This window comes from Tenrec ecaudatus, chromosome 16 (genome assembly GCF_050624435.1).
Source record: "Tenrec ecaudatus isolate mTenEca1 chromosome 16, mTenEca1.hap1, whole genome shotgun sequence".
Classification (NCBI taxonomy): domain Eukaryota; kingdom Metazoa; phylum Chordata; class Mammalia; order Afrosoricida; family Tenrecidae; genus Tenrec; species Tenrec ecaudatus.
In genome coordinates, this window is record NC_134545.1 from 53,281,210 (window position 1) to 53,299,524 (window position 18,315).

At 39.9% G+C, this 18,315-nt stretch overlaps 1 protein-coding gene across 1 annotated transcript in view; it reads right to left on the bottom strand.

Moving 5' to 3' along the window:
* The window catches only part of MYPN (myopalladin), a 108,293-nt gene that overhangs the window by 79,474 nt on the left and 10,504 nt on the right, over window positions 1-18,315 (bottom strand). The gene's annotated exons all lie outside the window — the stretch shown is intronic.

Below are 18,315 nucleotides of genomic sequence, written 5' to 3' on the forward strand. Positions count from 1 at the left end.
AGACTGCCTCATGAAACATTATTAACATTTACTCCGCTAGCCCAAAGACTTTCCTCCAATGCCTGCCCATGTTAGGGAATGCTTTCATAGAAATGCCCTGGCCAGCTGCGTGCTTTCAGAATGCCAAATCCTCCTGACACATACACAATGGCAGCGTGATTCATGGCCCAGCAAAAATAAGTCAACGATCTGGAGAAATAAAGCAGCTTCTGACGACAAAGACAGACTCATCTTTATGCACTGCGAGAAATTGCTAGATCTACTAATTTGGTGAGCTTCCAGAAAAGCCACGAGGGAAGAATCTGAAGACATTTTTCAGATTTAATTGGACTCATTTGTTATACATCACCATTCTGCTATTAGGTTACCATTTCATCTAAAATATGACACGGATAAAAATTATGACTCATTTTTTAACATATTAGCAGGTTCTAAGTGCAATTTGGATGTGTTATTATGACTCACCAATAATAATGCTCATTAATGTGTTATTATGACTCACCAATAATAATGCTCATTACTCAGAGTTTCCCTGCCCTAGTCCCTAACCTACCTCTTATTATTCCTGTCCTTAATCCCCCTGTTATTTTCCTTCATGGAACCTATTTGTCAATCATAGTTATTGATTTATTTGTAGGTGTATGTGTTTAATGTCTCTCTTACCAGACAAAAACCCATTCAAGGCCAGAGATGATCACGTTTTGTTTACCACTTGTTTAGTTCCTAACACCTATCTGTTGGTTTGTCGCACTGTGGTGGTTTGTGTGTTGCTGTGATGCTGGAAGTTATGTCACTGGTGTTTCAAATGCCAGCAGGGTCACCCAAAGGGAACAGGTTTCAGCAGAGCTTCCAGACTGAGCACAGACAGTGAAGAAGGAATCCGCTCCCTGCTTCAGAGGAAGGAGCTGCTGAAAGCCTTATCCATTGCTTCAAAACATGGTTCGAGAGTGAAGGCCTAACACATGGAAGCAGAACATTGTAGATAGTGCTGGGGGATGGGCCCTGCCGGTCTGAGGGGCCTGGAAATGTGACCAAGGAGGAGCTGCTTTCTAAGAGCGGCGTCAACCATGGAGACACGAATAAAGTAAACCTTGTAGGCGTGGGGCCTTTAGGAGCTTCATTTGCTGGTTGGGCACTTTTTTTTTTTCATTTTGATTTGTGGGTTTTTTTGTTTGTTTCTTTACTTTTTATTAGATACTTTTATTGGGGGCTCTTATATCTCTTATCACAATCCATACAAACATCCATTGTGTCAAGCACATTGGTACCTATGCTGCCATCACCATTTCAAAGCATTTTTTTTCCTACTTGAGCCCTTGATATCAGCTCCTCATTTTCCCACTCCCTACCCTGCCTTCTCTCCCTCCCTCATGAACCCTTGATACGTTAAAGATTATTATTTTCATATCTTACATCATTCTCTGTCACTCTTCACCCACTTTTTTGTTAAAATTTTTTTTGTCCCCCTTGGAGGGGGGTATGTGTTGATCCTTGTGGTCGATTCCCCATTTTCTCCCCCCACTTTCTCCTTATCCTCCTGGTATCTCTATTCTCATTGTTGGTCCTGAGGGGTTTATCTATCCTGGATTCCCTGTGTTTCGGCCTCTTATCTGTAGTACTGCAAATGTTCAGGTCTAATCTGATTTGTAAGGTAGCATTAGGTCATGATTGTAGTGGTGGAGGGTGGAGAGGAAGCATTAAAGAATTAGAGGAAAGTTGTATATTTCATTGGTGCTGTACTGCACCCTGTCTGGGTCATCTCTTCCTTGTGACCCTTCTGTGAGGGGATGTCCAGTTGTGTACAGATGGGCTTTGGGTCTCTACTCCTCGTTCCCCCCACCTCCTCCCTGCCCATTTTCACTGGTATGATTTTGCTCTGGATCTTAGATACCTGATACCTTATCTCTTCGACACGTCATGATCACACAGGCTAGTATGCTTCTTCCATGTGCTTCTCAGCTAGATGGCTGCTTGTTTATCTTCAGGCCTTTAAGACCCCAGATGGTATATCTTTTGATAGCTCGGCACCATTACCTTTCTTCACCACATCTGTTTATGCACCCATTTGTCTTCAGCGATTGTGTTGGGAAGGTGAGCATCATGGATTGCCAGTTTAATAGAACAAAGTGTTCTTGCATTGAGGGAGTACTTGGGTGGTGGCCCAATGTCCATCTGCAACCTCGATACTAAACCTATAAATATATGCACATAGATCTACTTCCCTCTCATTATATATAAATACTTTTACATATGTACATGTCTGTATTTAGACCTCTCTAAATGTCCTTTACCTCCTGTTTCTTTCCTTTATTTCCTTTTACTTTCCTCTTGTCCCACCAACATGTTCGGCCTTCATTCAGGTTTAGTAATTCCTCGCTGTCACATTGCCCTTGATTCAGCCCCGCCAGGCATCCAACAGGTTGGACACAATTTAAGGTAAGAAGAAACAGCTGCAAAAAGCTGCTAATGATCAAAACTTGGAATGTACAAAGTGTGAATCTAGGGAAGTTGGAAGTCATCAAAAATGAAATGGAACACATGAGGATTGATATCCTAGGCATTAATGAGCTAAAATGGATTGATTGGTACTGGCCATTTTGAACCAGAAAACTATATGATTTACTATGCTGGGAATAACACAATCTAGGAGATAGCTGTGACAAAAAGGACACTGCAAAACCAGTCCTTTTATTTTTAATTAAAAAAAAGAAAAAGAAAATAAAAAATCAGTCTTGACGTACAATGCTTTCTGTGATAGGATTATTTCTATCTACCTTCAAGGAAATCCAGTCAATACAACTATGATTCAAATCCTTGCACCAACCCCAAAAGCTAGTGAGGAAGAAACTGAAGAATTCTACCAATATCTTCAGTCGGATATTGATCAAAAGTGCAATCAAGGTGCACTGCTAATTAATGGCCATTGGAATGCAAAAGCTGGAAACAAAGAGGAAGAAACAGCAGTTGGAAAATATGGTCTTGGTGATAGAAACTAAGCTAAAGAGCATATGATAGGGTTTTGGAAGACCAACGATTTATTTATAATAAACACCTTTCTTTCAACAACATTAACAGTGAGTGTGCCCATGAACCTCTCCAGATGGAATGCACACAAACCTGAGGGACTAGACACTGGAGAAGTGCAATATCAGCAACCAAAGCCAGGCCAGAGGCTGACTGTGGAACAGACCATTAGTTGCTCATATGTAAATTCAGGTTAAAGCTGAAGAAAATTAAAACGAGTCCACAAGAGCCAAAATATGACCTTGAACCTATCCCACCTGAAATTGTAGCACATCTCAAGAGCAGATTTGATGCACTGAGCCCTAACAGGAGACCTGAGGAGCTGTAGGAGGACATCAAGGCCACCATTCATGAAGACAGCAAAAGGTCATGAAAAGACGAGAAAGAAAGCGATCAAATGGATGTCACAAAGACTCTCAAACTTGCTCTTAATCATAAATTAGCTGTGGAATATTATGCAGCAAATGAAAACAATGATAAATCTCTTAAACACCACAAGACATGGACAAAATTAAATTATGCTTAGAAAACTCAAGCTTACAAAGATAAATATTTAATATCACCTTTGTTATAAGGAAAAACAAGAATAAATGTGCTTTATACAGCAATAGAAAAGACTTTGATAACTATGAGGAGGCCAGGGATGGGCGTAGGAACAGGGTGGAAGGAGGGATGGGGGTGGGGGTTAGCAAAAAATATGGAGTGTTTTGTTTGTTTATTTGGTTTGGCTTTTTTTTGGAGAGTTTAACAGGAAAAATTTTTTATTTAAAAAATAAAAATAGGGGTTGGGGAGGGAGGGGAAAGAATGAGGAGCTGATACCAAGGGCTCAAGTAGAAAGAAAATGCTTTGAGAATGATGATGGCAACAAATGTACAAATGTGCTTGACACAATGGATGGATGTATGGATTGTGATAAGAATTGTACGAGCCCCAACAAAATGATTTTTAATTAATTAAAATATAATAAACTTTTTGTTAACCTCCAGATTCCTTACCCTTCAGATCTAAATATTGATGTGAGTGGCTGAAACAGGAGAAAACGCAAACTGAAGTGGACTTGGACGCTTTAGTAACATACAGTTAATTTCAAACATGAAAAATATATAGCATAGCTAAAACAAATGGGAAAAATGGAACAAAAGCTGAACAGGACATTTTGAAAGCATCTTGAGAAGAAAAGTCAACTATTGTAATGAAATATGCAGATACCTAGAATTACAAAACCAAACAGAAAGAAAACATGCATTATATCTTAAACTGAATGAACTTAAGAAAAATCTCAAGCCTCAAGTTGCAATCTTGAAAGATTCCATTGGCAAAATATTGAATGATGCAGGAAGCATCAAGAGAAGATGGAAAGAATACACAGAGTTAATGTACCAAAAAGAACGAGTCAGCATTCCATCTCCGGAGGTAGCAAGTATGCAAGCACACAATGGTGCTGAAGGAAGAAATTCAAGCTGCACTGAAAATATTAGCCCCAAACCAGGTCCAGGAATTGATGGATTACCAATTGAAATGTTTCAATGAGTTGATCCAGCACTGGAAACACTCACTCGTCTATGCCAAGAAATCTGGAAGACAGATGTTTGGACAACTGACTGGGAGGGATCTATATTTGTACCATTCCAAAGAAAGGTGACCCAACAGAATGCTCAAACTGAGGAACGATATCACTAGTGTCACATGAAAGTAATATTTTGCTAAAGAGTGTCCAATACCTTGGGCCTCTACTCAAGCACTCCCTCAATGCATGAATACTTTCTTTTATTAAATTGGCACTCTACGATGCTCACCCTCCCGACACAACTGCTGAAGCCAAAGTGGGTGAACAAGTAAATGTGGTAAAGAAAGCTGATGGTGCGCGGCTATCTAAAGAGAGTGTCTGGGGTCTTAAAGGCTTGAAGATAAACAAGCGGCCATCTAGCTAAGAAGCAGCAAAGCCCACATGGAAGAACACACCAGCCTGTGTGATCATGAGGTCCCGAAGGGATCAGTTATCAGGCATCAAAGAACAAAAAATCATATCATTTGGCTGCACACCTCCATGATAGGATCGCTGAAGACAAACGGGTGCATAAGCAAATGTGGCGAAGAAAGCTGATGGTGCCCGGCTATCAAAAGAGATAGTGTCTGGGGTCTTAATGGTTTTAAGGTGAACAAGCGGCCATCTAGCTTAGAAGCAACAAAGCCCACATGGAAGAAGCACACCAGCCTGTGCGATCACGAGGTGCTAAAGGGACCAGGTATATATATATACACCATAGTAATTGAAAGGGGAAGTGCAGACTGGAGACCCAAAGCCCATTTGTCGGCCACTGGAGATCCCCTCATAGAGGGGTTTAGGAGAGGAAATGGGTCAGCCAGGGTGCGATGTAGTACCGATGAAGAACACAGCTTTCCCCCAGATCCTGGATGCTTCCTCCCCCCAACTACCATGATCCGAATTCTACCTTGCAGGACTGGAGAGGGCAGAAGTTGTACACTGGTGCAATGGGAGCTGGAGGCACAGGGAATCCAGGGTGGACGATAGCTTCAGGACCAGGGGTGTGAGGGGTGATACTGGGAGAGTAGAGGGTGAGTGGGTTGGAAAGGGGGAACCGATTACAAGGATCCACATGTAACTTCCTCCCTGGGAGACAAACGGCAGAGAAGGGGGTGAAGGGAGACGCCGGATAGGGCAAGATATGACAAAATAACAATCTATAAATTATCAAGGGCTCATGAGGGAGGAGGGAGCAGGGAGGGAGGGGAACAAAAAGAGGACCTGATGCAAAGGGCTTAAGTGGAGAGTAAATGCTTTGAAAATGATTAGGGCAAAGAATGTACGGATGTGCTTTATACAATTGATGTATGTGTATGTATGGATTGTGATAAGAGTTGTATGAGCCCCTAATAAAATGTAAAAAAAAAAAACACCAACAACTACAAATCGAAAAAAAAGAAAAAGAGAGACACACACACAAAAAAGAGCGTCCAATAATGGTTGCACCAGTACATTGACCAGGACCTGTCAGAGGTTACGGCTGGGTTCAGAAGAGGACGTGGAACAAGAGAGATCACTGCTGATGTCAGGTAGACCTTGGCTCAAAGCAGAGAATACTAGAAGTGTGTTTACTTGTGTTTTATTGACTATGCCAAGGTATTCAATTTGAGGACCATAATAAACTGTGGATAATCTTGAAAAGAATGGGAATTCCAGAACACTTCATTATGCTCCTTTGGAACCGGTCTATGGATCAGGAAGCAGTTATACAAACAGAACAAAAGAACACTTCATTATTTACAATTAGGAAAGGTTGTATCTTCTCACCATACTTGTTCAATCTGCAATGCTAAGTAAATCATTAGGGAAGCTGGATTATATGAAGAACTTGGTATCAGGATTGAGGAAGGTTTATTGACAACCTGTGATATGCAGATGACAAAACTTTCGAGCTGAAAGTGAGGAGGACTTGAAGTATTTGCTGATGAAGATCAAGAATATCAGCTTTCCATATTCATTACAACTCAATGTAAAGAAGACCAAAATTCTCACATCTGGACCAATAGGTAACTCATGATAGGTGGAGAAAAGGTTGAAGTTGTCAAGGATTTTACCTTGCTTGGATCCTTGATCAATGCTCATGGAAGCAGCAGTCAAGTGATAAAAAGATGTGTTGCATTAGGTAAATCTGCTTCACAAGATCTTAGAGTATTGAAAAGAAAGGATGTTACTTTGAGGACTGAGGTGTGCCTGACCCAAGCCATGATATTTTCAATAGCCTCATATGCATGTAAAAGTTGGACATCAAATAAAGAAGAATGAAGAAGAATCAATGCATTTGAATTGTGGTGCTGGAGAAGAATATTGAACTGCTAATAGGACAAATTGATCTGTCTTGGTAGAAGTAAGGCCAGACGCTTCTTAGAGGCAAGGGTGGCAAGGCTTCATCTTAAATACTTTGGATGTATTGCCAGGAGAGACCAGTCCCTGGAGGAGGACATTATGCTTGGTAAGGTGGTGGGGCAGGGAAAAGAAGAAAGACCTCAATGAGATGGATTGACAGTGGCTGGAATGATGGGTTCAGACATAGAACAATTGGGAAGGTGGTACAGAACCCAGCAATTGGTCTGTTCTTTTGTGCACATGGACACTCTGGCTTGGTACCAACTTGACAGCACATAACAACAACAATACACACAGTGGCTGGTACTTCATAACCTCCCCCAAACCAAGCTCACTGCCATGAGTTGATTCTGAGTCATAACGACTCTATATAGGGTTTCTGACGCTATAAATATTTTCTCCCTCAATAATTTTATTAGTGTATAATTCACATAGCATACAAGAGTTTGATCACATCAAGAAGAATGAAAAAAAATCCACTTTAGAACACTTTTTTTCCACTTATACTCATTGTTACTAACTCCCTAATTTCCCCCAACCTCCTCTGCCTTACCTCAAGGAACCCTTAATCCAGTCACTGTCTCCATAGATTTACCTGTCCTGGGTTTCACAGACAGAAAAAATATTTTTTTTAGAAAACCAAAAGAACCCAACAACAATAACAAAGTAAAACAGATTAAAAACTTCATTCTAAAAGAAAGCAGCAACTATTAAAATTTAGAACAAATTATAGCTGTAAATCTTTATGAGAGCAGGTAAGCTCATCTTTCTCATTTGGAGCGGCTGGTGAGTTTGAACCTCTGGCTTGGTGGTTACTGTTCATCACTTACCAGATAGTACTACCAGGGTTCTTTTGGTACATCTACTTTGCTCAAAATTTTATTTTGTTGTACGAATCTTAAATGAATTAACTAGAATCATTGTAGCTTCATGTCTTTTTCTTACATCTACTGAAAAGCAACATGTCCAGAAAGAAACAAGAAGGCTTAGGGGCTAGAAAGAATTTTCATTGAATTGTCTCTAACTAGTTCTGTTAAGCAATGTATTAATTTCTTAAATGAGGAGTGTAACCTTGAAACACGAACATAATAATGGTATGTTTGATTACGGATGCGCTTTACTTTCTTCATGAATCTGAGTAACTCTTTGGAAGCAGAGTTATATTAGAGGATGTGAGGATTTTTGCTTTCTTTTATGTTGAGCTGTAGCCCATACTGATGTCTATGGTCTTTGATCTTCATTGGCAGTGCTTCAATTCCTCCTCACTCAGCAAGCAAGGTTGCATTGTCTGCACAGCACAGGTTGTGAATGGGTCTTCCCTATGACACATATTCTTCTTCCTATAGTCTAGTTTCTCTGATGATTTGCTCAGCATACAGACTGAATAAATACAGTGAAGAATACAACCCTCGTGCACGTCTTTCCAGAGTCTAAACCATACAGCCCCCTTGTTCTATTCAAATAACGGCCTACGCACAGGTTCTACAAAAGCACAATTAAGTGTTCTGCAGTTCTTATTCTTTGGAATTATCCACAGAGTCGAACGCTGTTGCATAGGCCATAAAATGCAGGGGAACTTCTTTCTGCTTTCAGAACAGGTATTCTCTGCTTCCAGTCAAGATCCGTCTGACATGGGCAATAATATATCTAGCTCCATGTCCTCTTCAGAAACTGGCTTGGATTTCTGGCAGTTCCATTTCAATATAATGCTAAAACTACTTTTAATTATCGCCAGCAAAGTTTACTTTCATGTGATATTAATGTTATCACATTCATTGTTTGATAATTTTCTGAATTCTAATGATTTATCTTCCTTTGGAATGGGTATAAATCCGGATCTCTTCTAGCTTGTTTGATGGTAGCTGTCTTCCAAATTTCTTAGTATAGACAAGTGAGCATTTCCAGTATTGCATCTGTTGGTTAAAACATTTCCATTGGTATTCCATCAATACCTGGAGCCTTGCTTTCGCAAATAACTTCAGTGCAGCTTGGATTTCTTCCTTCAATACTATTGGTTCATGATTACAGCAAACTTACAGGAGAGTAGAACCGCCTCTTTGGGTTTCCAAGACTCTCTATCTGTTGGGGACCAGCTTCCTCACAACCAAATGGGTCCAAGGGGGCAGTTGTGTAATTAAAAGGTAAATTAAAGAGACATCAGACAAGATAAAGCATACAAGGTCTCACCTCTGTGAATGCTTCAGGAACCAGGTCTGAGCAGAGAGAGAGTGCGTGCAATGTATTCTCATGAGCTTATATAAACTCAGGTATTCAGGCCTCAGTAAGCACATACATAACAGGAAGGGGTTGTACAAGAGGAATACATGTAACATGAGGGGGATGAGCTAGAGGTACACACAACAGGAAGGGGAGGCACTAAAGGCACCCATGTGACAGGAAGGCACATTGGTAACAAGATGGGTGGGCCCTAGAGTCAAGGTGACAGCCCAACCTTGGTTGTTTCTGAGCTTGACCTTAGGTGTCATTGAGGTCGTCACCAAGGGAGCAATCTATGATTCTTATGAGAAAGGAGTGAGCCCTGCTTAGGCTGGGACAGACACGAGGGTCTGATTGCTTTTGATGGAAGATAACCTTCAAGCAGTTGACCTTCAAGTGTATAGTAAGAGGCCATATGCTTGAAACAGCACCTTAACTTTGGCATTATTATGGGGGGGACATCGTGGGGAATAACTTTTACTTAGAAGACTGTGAATGGGACGCATTTCCAACCCACGAAGGTGAAGGTTCCCTCCACAGGAGCCCTGGCCTCCTATGAATGTTGAGAGTTTGTCCCCATACACTCTCTTCCCAGTTCTGTTTCCCACGTCTATCTTTACAGGAACATCTTTCTCCAGCATTTAGAATCCATCAGTATTTAACTTAAGGCTTGAATGTCTTTCAGTTTGGGAAATGCTGAGTTTGTTCTTCCCCTTTAGTTTTCTAATTCTAGGTGTAGTGTTACATCATAATGCTTTCACTTGTCTTCCCCAGCTGCCCTTTGAAGATTTCTTTTCAGCTCTTTATGATTTCTTCTATTTACTTTGGCTACTATACATTCAAGAGCAAATTTCAGTAAGCAACATTGTGTTAAGTGGAGTAAATATTGATGTTTTCAATGATTACATTTTACTTGGATCCACAATCAATGCCTATGGAAGCAGGAGTCAGAAAATCAAAAAACCTAACGCATTGGGCAAAACTGTTGCAAAAGTCTACTTTGAAGTGTTAAAAGCAAAGCTGTCACCTTGAAGACTAAGCTGCACCCGAACCAACCCATAATATTTTCAATCACCTCATATGCATGCAAAAGCTGGACAATGAATGAGGGAGACCAAAGAAGAATCACATCTTTGAATTATAGTACTGATGAACAGAATGGAATAGTTGGCCAAGCATATTAAATATACTATCAGAACAGACGACCAGAAGAACAAACAAGACTGTCTTGGAAGAAGTACCACCAGCATGCTCCTTAGTATCAAAGATGGCAAGGCGCGCTGTCACATTCTTTTGGACATGCTACCAGAGGAAGAAGTCCCTAAAGAAGGACACCATGCTTGGTAAGGTAGAAGGTCAGTGAAAAAGTCACGCCTTAATGAGATGGATTGACACAGTGGTTGCAACAATGGGCTCAACCATAGGAATGGTTATGAGGCCAAGGAAGGACAGGCATAGTGCTTTGTTTCGTTTTGCTTTACACGAGGTCACCATGAGTTGGAGCCAACTCAGTGACACCTTATAGCAGCAACAGTACTAAGGACTGCCAAGAGAACAGACAAGCCTGTTGTGGAAGAGCAGCCACAACGCGCCTTAGAACTGAGTTTGTCTCGTCTACCGTGGACATGCTATCCGGAAGGACCAATCCCCAGAAGAGGACAAAAAGCCTGATAAAGTGTAGGGTCATCCAAAAGAAGAAGCTCGTCAGGGAGATGGATTGAGTCAGTGTCTGTGACAGTGGGCTCACACATATAAATGATTGTGAGGCTGGTGCAGGACTGGGCAGAACTTGTTGTTGTTGTTGTTGTCGTACATGGTCACTGTCAGCTGGAACCAACTCCATGGCATCGAAGAAAAACAAACCATTTCTAACAGCTCTCAAAGCTATGCTGGATTTATGACTGACTGCAGGAAAAACATTTCGTGTTCATGTCCAAAGGCTATTTTCCGTTCATGACTGTACAGGGTGTAAGTGGGGACAATATTACTATGTCTATACTTTAAGTTTTAGTAAATTGATTTAACTCCTACAAGTGGAAGCTTCTTGACAAATTAAGAACACAATAAATAGGCAATTGGTTAATACAAAGACCATCCTTTTACCACACAGCTGCTCTTAGACCAAAGAACAGAGAAGATGGATAAATACAAAGATGAAAATAATTTTTGAAAACACTAATGTAAGATTAGGGGCAGAGCTTACTAGAAGTTTTTTTTCCACTAATTTTTAAAACAGTTTAATTGGCATATGGTTCACATACTAAGCAATTCAATGGTCTAAATATATTAAGGAGTTGTGCAATCACCACCACAATCATATTAGAACATTTCCTTTTCTTGTACTCAGTATCATTAACTCCTCACATCTCCCCAGCCTCCCCTGCCATAACCCTAAGAAATTATTCATCTAATTACTGTCTCTATAGATTTACCTAGCCTTAATTTCATATAAAGAAAGTCATACCAAAATCCCGATAAAACAAAAAATACAGAAATATCTTATTTCCAAAAGAAAATAATAATATAACTAGAACAAATTAAAATGGGTCAAAGGCAAAACAAATGATAAGATATTACACTTTAATTTGCATTAATCCATTTTCCAATCTGAGGGTATGGCGGCTATTCACATCCCTGGTCATTGGTCTGCGGCAATTCAATGGATGAAGGGGACTCTGCTGATGGATTTTGGGCTTTCACTGTCATCAACAGCCTTGTACAAACCAGATGCTCAGAATGTAAGCTCTAGAACTCCCTCCTCTGATTTTGAATTTTATTATTTACAATCCTTGGATCACACTGGGTGGAGTGCGTTTTCTGTGTGGTTTTAGCTGACACCTCACTTAGATGACTGCTTGTTTTAAGATAGCAGAAGCTTTGAATTGTCCCCTTTTAGAATTCCTTTTTCTTTCATAAAAAAAAAAAGGCAATGGTTGTGAGGATGACACACGACCAGGCAGTGTTTAGTTACATTGTGCATGGTGTTCCTATGAGTTGGCATATACTACTAATAAGATAGTGGCATTAAATCGATTTTGACTCCGCGCAGTCCCATGTGATCTACAACTGCTCTATAGGGTTTTCCATGTACTATTTTGGGAGCATATTGAGGTTTCTTCCAAAGATTTGGAAGAAGGGGCTCCCTCTTTTTTTTCTTCAACGTTATCTATTATCAAACTACTTATACACAACTACTTATCTATTAAGTTAATGTTTGTAGTCTGTTCTCCCTCCAGTCATCTACAATTCAGTAGGGCATACAGCTTGGTCTTCCTCACCAATGTGTCCTCAACACCTGCAAGAGTGTGCCTCAGGCACACTGGGCACAGGATGACATGCTACTGGGTGAGTGAATGAAGAAAGTTGTTGAACTTCTGTTGTTGCTGATAATGATGATGGTGCGACATAGTTAAATCTTTCTAAAGTTATCTGCTTCAAGATGGAACTTCATCCTCTGTTTGCTATACTAATCTTTCTTACTGAATGTTTTTTATGATGCTGCCTTCTTTACCTATTTAAATTTTCTGCTTTTTGAATGGATGTTGATTCTGGTGCACAAGGTTTTTTTGGGTGAGTGTGGGGAAGTACAAAATATGACTGTGAGCGGGTGCTGTACTGTGTCCCAGCAGCTCTCAAGTCCTATTTGGGGCATTGCCTGCGTCTCTAGCACTCATCTGCTGCCCTAAGTACATAGTTAGGGTTGCTGCGTCGCCAAAGCAGGCCCTGACGCACACAGCTGCTCTGAATGTAGCTCCCAGATGGCATTCACCCTACAATAAGCCCCTTGATCTCGTCTGGACCCCCTCGTAGTTTTTACTCCTTTGGTTTCTGAGGCTAGAGCACCCGGGGAGGTTTTCTGGAATAAGGTGTGAGTTTTGGATTTTCTTGTCAACCAGATTCCATCAGCAATGGTTTCCAACCTTCCTAATGCTGCGACCCATTAATACAGTTCCTCATGTTGAGGGGCCCCCCCAACCATAAAATCATTTTTGTTGCTACTTCATCACTGTAATTTTGCTACTGTTATAAATTGGGTGAGCGCTGTGATAAAGGTCGCTCGATCCCCAAAGGGGTCACGACCCACAGGTTGAGAACCACTGCTTTAGAGGAAGATTAACTGTGAAGTTAACAAAACCTCAGATTTCCTCCCTTACATGACCCCTCTAAAAAACTATGTACCAATGGCAGTGGCCAAACCCAATCCAGGGATACATATGGCAGCCAACTGAATAGGAGGGGGAAAGAGAGAGAAAAAGGCATGGTTGGGGGGGATTAGGGCACTAACCCACCCAAGGGGACGGTATTATTTATATCTCCACAGGAGAGGGAGAGACAGACCAGGCTCCAACCCAGTGCACCAAGACGTGAATACAACATACCAACATGACCCAGTGAGCCAATAGGGAGGTTTATGGGGCCGGCCCCAATCCTAACTATGTGGATCTCCCCCCACCCGCTGTCTGCCACCCCACCCTCCGCTCCCCCCCACTCACAGAAGAATACACTTCAGAGGACAACACTGAAGCTACAGCTGAGGGAGAGGGGCAAGTCTGATTAGATTAGAGGCACACAGGAGAAACAAAAAGAGATGGAGAGTGAGGGGATCACATCCTGGTCCACCAAGTCCCAAAGACAATATTCCTGCTCAGAGCAGACAATGCACAGATAGGACCATAGGGCACAAGACACAACATCCCTCACTGAACCATAGCGCTATTGGGGATAACACTGGAGACACTGTGTGGAAATTGTACCCAATCTGACCCCATCACTCTGGGGTGAAACACTAAGATCGTGCAACAGAGCAGCAAGGAGAGCAAAATGATGAAGTCCTTGGGGAATACCAAAAATAGACTTTGGGGACAGAGTGTGGCACCCCCTCAGACTAAACTGGCAAACACTCCTAAAGGTCAAAAAACCAACCTGGAACTATTTATAGGCTTTTCCCTTTTTTGTCTTTGGCTTTCTTTTTGTTGTTGTTATTTTGTTTCTGTTTTTTGTTGGTTTTGCCTTTCTTTGTTGTTTTGTTTGACTTTGCCTGGTTTTTGCGCTTATTAATGTCTCTGCATGTCTATCTAGATAAGACAGGCAGGATAAACAATTTGGAGATGAAATCAAGGGACCAACAGTTCGGGGGGAGGGGAGGGGAAACAGGAGAAAGGGAGGTGGGAGAAAGAAAGGGGGGTGGATTAGAAGAGGTCTTTCAAAATATGCAACTCAAGTCTCATGAATTTCATAAGATCATTGGTTAGAAGTCACATAGAAACCAAAATCACTTCTATATATAAAAGAAAATATAAGCTTTTTTTAAAAAAGGCACCATTCATAATAATACAGAAATTAGGTGCTAATGAATAAACCTAAGAAAAATTTCAAGACCTATAGAAAAAATTTTTCTGAAATACATTAAAGACTACCTACATAAATGAAGAAATATGTCATGCCCCTGAATAAGAAGCTTCAAATACTCTAAAGATGTCAAAGTCATCCCAAATTGATATGTTAATGTACTTCCAACGATCTTTTTAAAAATCGTTTTATTATGGGGTCATACAACTCTTATCACAATCCATACATACATCAATTGTGTAAAGCACATATGTACATTCATTGCCCTCATCATTCTCAAAACATTTGCTTTCCACTTAAGCCCCTGGCATCAGGTTCTCATTTTTCCCCTCTCTCCCCACTTCCCACTTCCAACCACCTTAATTGATATTTTAAAAGCTTTTGTGAAATTTGACAAGTGGATTCCAAAATTCATGTTGAGGAGGAAAATGTCAAGAAAGCAAAAAAAAATCATTGAAATCAAAAGGTTGGAAATCAAGAATTATGAAAAATCTATTCTTATAAGATCACTAAATTACAAAAAAAGAGAAGGATTGAAGGCTTAGAGGTAGATACGCATCTATGAAATTTTGACTTATGATGAAAGTGGCTTTATAAATCAGTGAAGAAAAAATGTTGTTTTCAATAAGTGATTCCAGAAAAATTAGTATCCAAGCTAGAAAAATTGGAATGGGTTTCCTGTATCACAACACACACAAAAATCAACTTTTGATGAATTAAACTTAAATGTGAAAGGGAAAAAATGCTATAAAAATTTTTTGGTGACAACCAAACCAAAAAACTAAAATCTGACTAACAGCGGCCCGTAGGTCAGAGCAGAAGAGCGTCTGTGGGTTCCGAGACTGCACTGCAGTAGACAGCCCTCCCTTTCTCTGCCGAGCAGCTGGTGAAGATGGTAGTCCAAGTCATAACCCCACACCACCGCTTTAGAGAGCAACCCATGAGGCTTTTTGTGATGGCTTTGAGGTTAGAGAGAATGTCTAAGGTATACACAAACTACAAAAACACAAATTATAAAGGAAAAAGTAATAAAATCCACACTAAATTTAAGATGAATCAAAAAACACCAGAGAAAATAAAAAGACAAGCAAAGGGTGGAGTATTTTCATAACATATAGCATGTATTCATATGCCATCCAGAATAATTTTTAAAGTCTCATAAATAAGTAAGAAAAAATAAAACAAGCAAATAGGAAAATGAGCAAGAGATATAAACAGGCCCCTCATAGAAAAGATATTCTGGATTGTCAGCAAATATATTAAAAAATGCTCAATCTCATTAATAATTATGGAAACAAAAACAAAAACTACAATGAGAAAATATTTCATACCTATCAGATTGGCAAAAATTTTAAAGTTTGCTAATATCAATATACTGCAATGATGTATAACAACCAGAGCTCTTATACAATGTGATGGAAATATGAATGGAAACTTCTAGAAAAAATAACTTGTATTGTATAATTAAAATTGTACATATACCCCATGCCCAGACACACCAGGAAAAACCTATGCACTAACCACTGTTCATATTAGAAAAAAATCACCTGGAAATAACCCAAATGTTCATCAATAATATTATAGTCATATAGTCAAACACTGTATAGTGATAAAAATTAGTGAATTAGCATTAATGCAATGATGTGGATGAGCTTTTTAGGGAAAGAAATTAAATAGCAAAAGAATATATACACTATGATTTCACTAAAATAAAAATGTTAAACATATAAAACATACAAATATTATTTCATTAACTTTCTAATATGGACATTTTCAAACATAGCCCAAGTGGAGACACCAGTATAATGACCCCCTCCATGCACACATAATTCAAATTCAACTAATTATCAACTAATCACTTCCCCCCACATTATATTTCACAAATCCAGTATTTTATGTCATTCACCAATAAACATTTCTGTCTTAAAACTGTAAAGAAAAAAATAAGAAGAGAAAGCACAAGATTTGGGACCGTGATTACTTCTGAAGGAGAAGCAAGTGGCAGGACCAGGGCAACCTCAGACTTCAATCATCATGGGTGCCGGGCCATGTGCGCTATTCTTATTACAAACAGCAGCTACAAGCCAAACCCATTGTCGTGGCGCTGATTCCTCCTCAGTGACCCTACAGGACACAGTAGAACCGCCCCCATAGGAGTTCCAAAGGTAAAAATCATGACTGACGCATTCCTCTCCCCCAGAGCAGCTGGTGGGTGGGTAGGTGGTGGGTTTCAGTTAGTACCCAGCTGCTTTAACCACCGCATCACCAGAGCTCCTCATTATTATACCCTGCACATATCTTGTAAGTAAGCTTGGTAGTTATTAAAACTGTACTTTACAAAACAATCTTTTTTCAGGGGACTTAAAAATCCATGGAAATATTTAATTGGAAAATGATGGAAAATTTTAACAAACTTTTTGAAGCCCAGTTTCTTTTCTTTAAAAAAATTATTTTATTGGGGGCTCTTACAGATATAACAACCCATAAATCAATTATATCAAGAAAACGTGTACATATGTTGCCATTGTCATTTTCAAAACATTCTTTCTTATTATCAGCTCAGTTTCCCCCTCCATCCCCCACCCTCGTGAACCCTTGATAAATTATATATATATTTTCATATCTTACACCGTCTGCTGTATCCCTTCACTCACGTTCCTGTTGTTCATTCCCTGGGGTGGTGGGGGTGGGGGGGCGGTTATACAGACATCACTGCTATCAGTTTCCCCTTCTCCCCTTTACAAAATAATGTTTAGATCATGGTAAATGTAGTTAATGTCACTGAATTGTACACTTAAAATGGCTAAAATGGCAATAATTGTTTCATATTCATGGATATAATCATCAGAGGAAAAACAGAGAATCTAGGACAGATAGTCCCTTCAGGACCAGTGGTGAGAGTAGTGATACCAGGAGGGTGGAAGGAAGGTGGGGGGAGAAAGGGGGATCTGATCACAAGGATCTACATGTAACCCCTCCCTGGGGGATGGACAACAGAAAAGTGGGTGAAGGGAGACGTCGGGCAGTGTAAGACATGACACAATAATAATAATTTATAAATTATCAAGGGTTCATAAGGGAGGGGGGCTGGGAGGGAGAGGAAAAATGAGGAGCTGATACCAAGGGCTCAAGTAGAAAGCAAATGTTTTGAGAATTGTGATAGCAACAAATATACAAATGTGCTTGACACATGGATGGATGGATTGTGATAAGAGTTGTACAACCCCCAATAAAATGATTGAAATGAAACAGCTTTTTAAAAAAATGTTTTATTAGGGGCTTATACAACTCTTATCACAATCCATACATATACATACATCAATTGTATAAAGCACATCTGTACATTCTTTGCCCTAATCATTTTCTTTTCTTTTTTTACATTTTATTAGGGAGAAACAGCTTTTTAAAGCCTATTAAAGTCCTATTCTTTCTGAGATCTGGGCACCATCTAGTTTCTTTGCCACACTTTGCTATAGCAGTGGGTAAAAGCTTATGTTTAAACAAGAAGTCATCTAAGTGAATTTTCAACTAAATCCATATGAAAGAAGCACACCAGTGATCCAAGAAAAATATAATTAAAATCTGGAGGGAATGGTATCAAAGCTTAATTGTGGACGTCTAGTCTGCAGGAGGGTATGGAAGATAGTGAAAACCAAAAGTCCATGTAGAGGGTCCACATATAGCTTAAGCCTCCAGCGAATTCTCTCTGAACACCGTCAAGGGCTGTGAATTGCTTTGTTACCAGAGAGCATAGTAAAGTTGACTGTGGTAGGTATAGTTAGGTTAAAATGTAATAGCTGAGCATTTGATCTCCTTTTTACCCATTTAAAAGTTT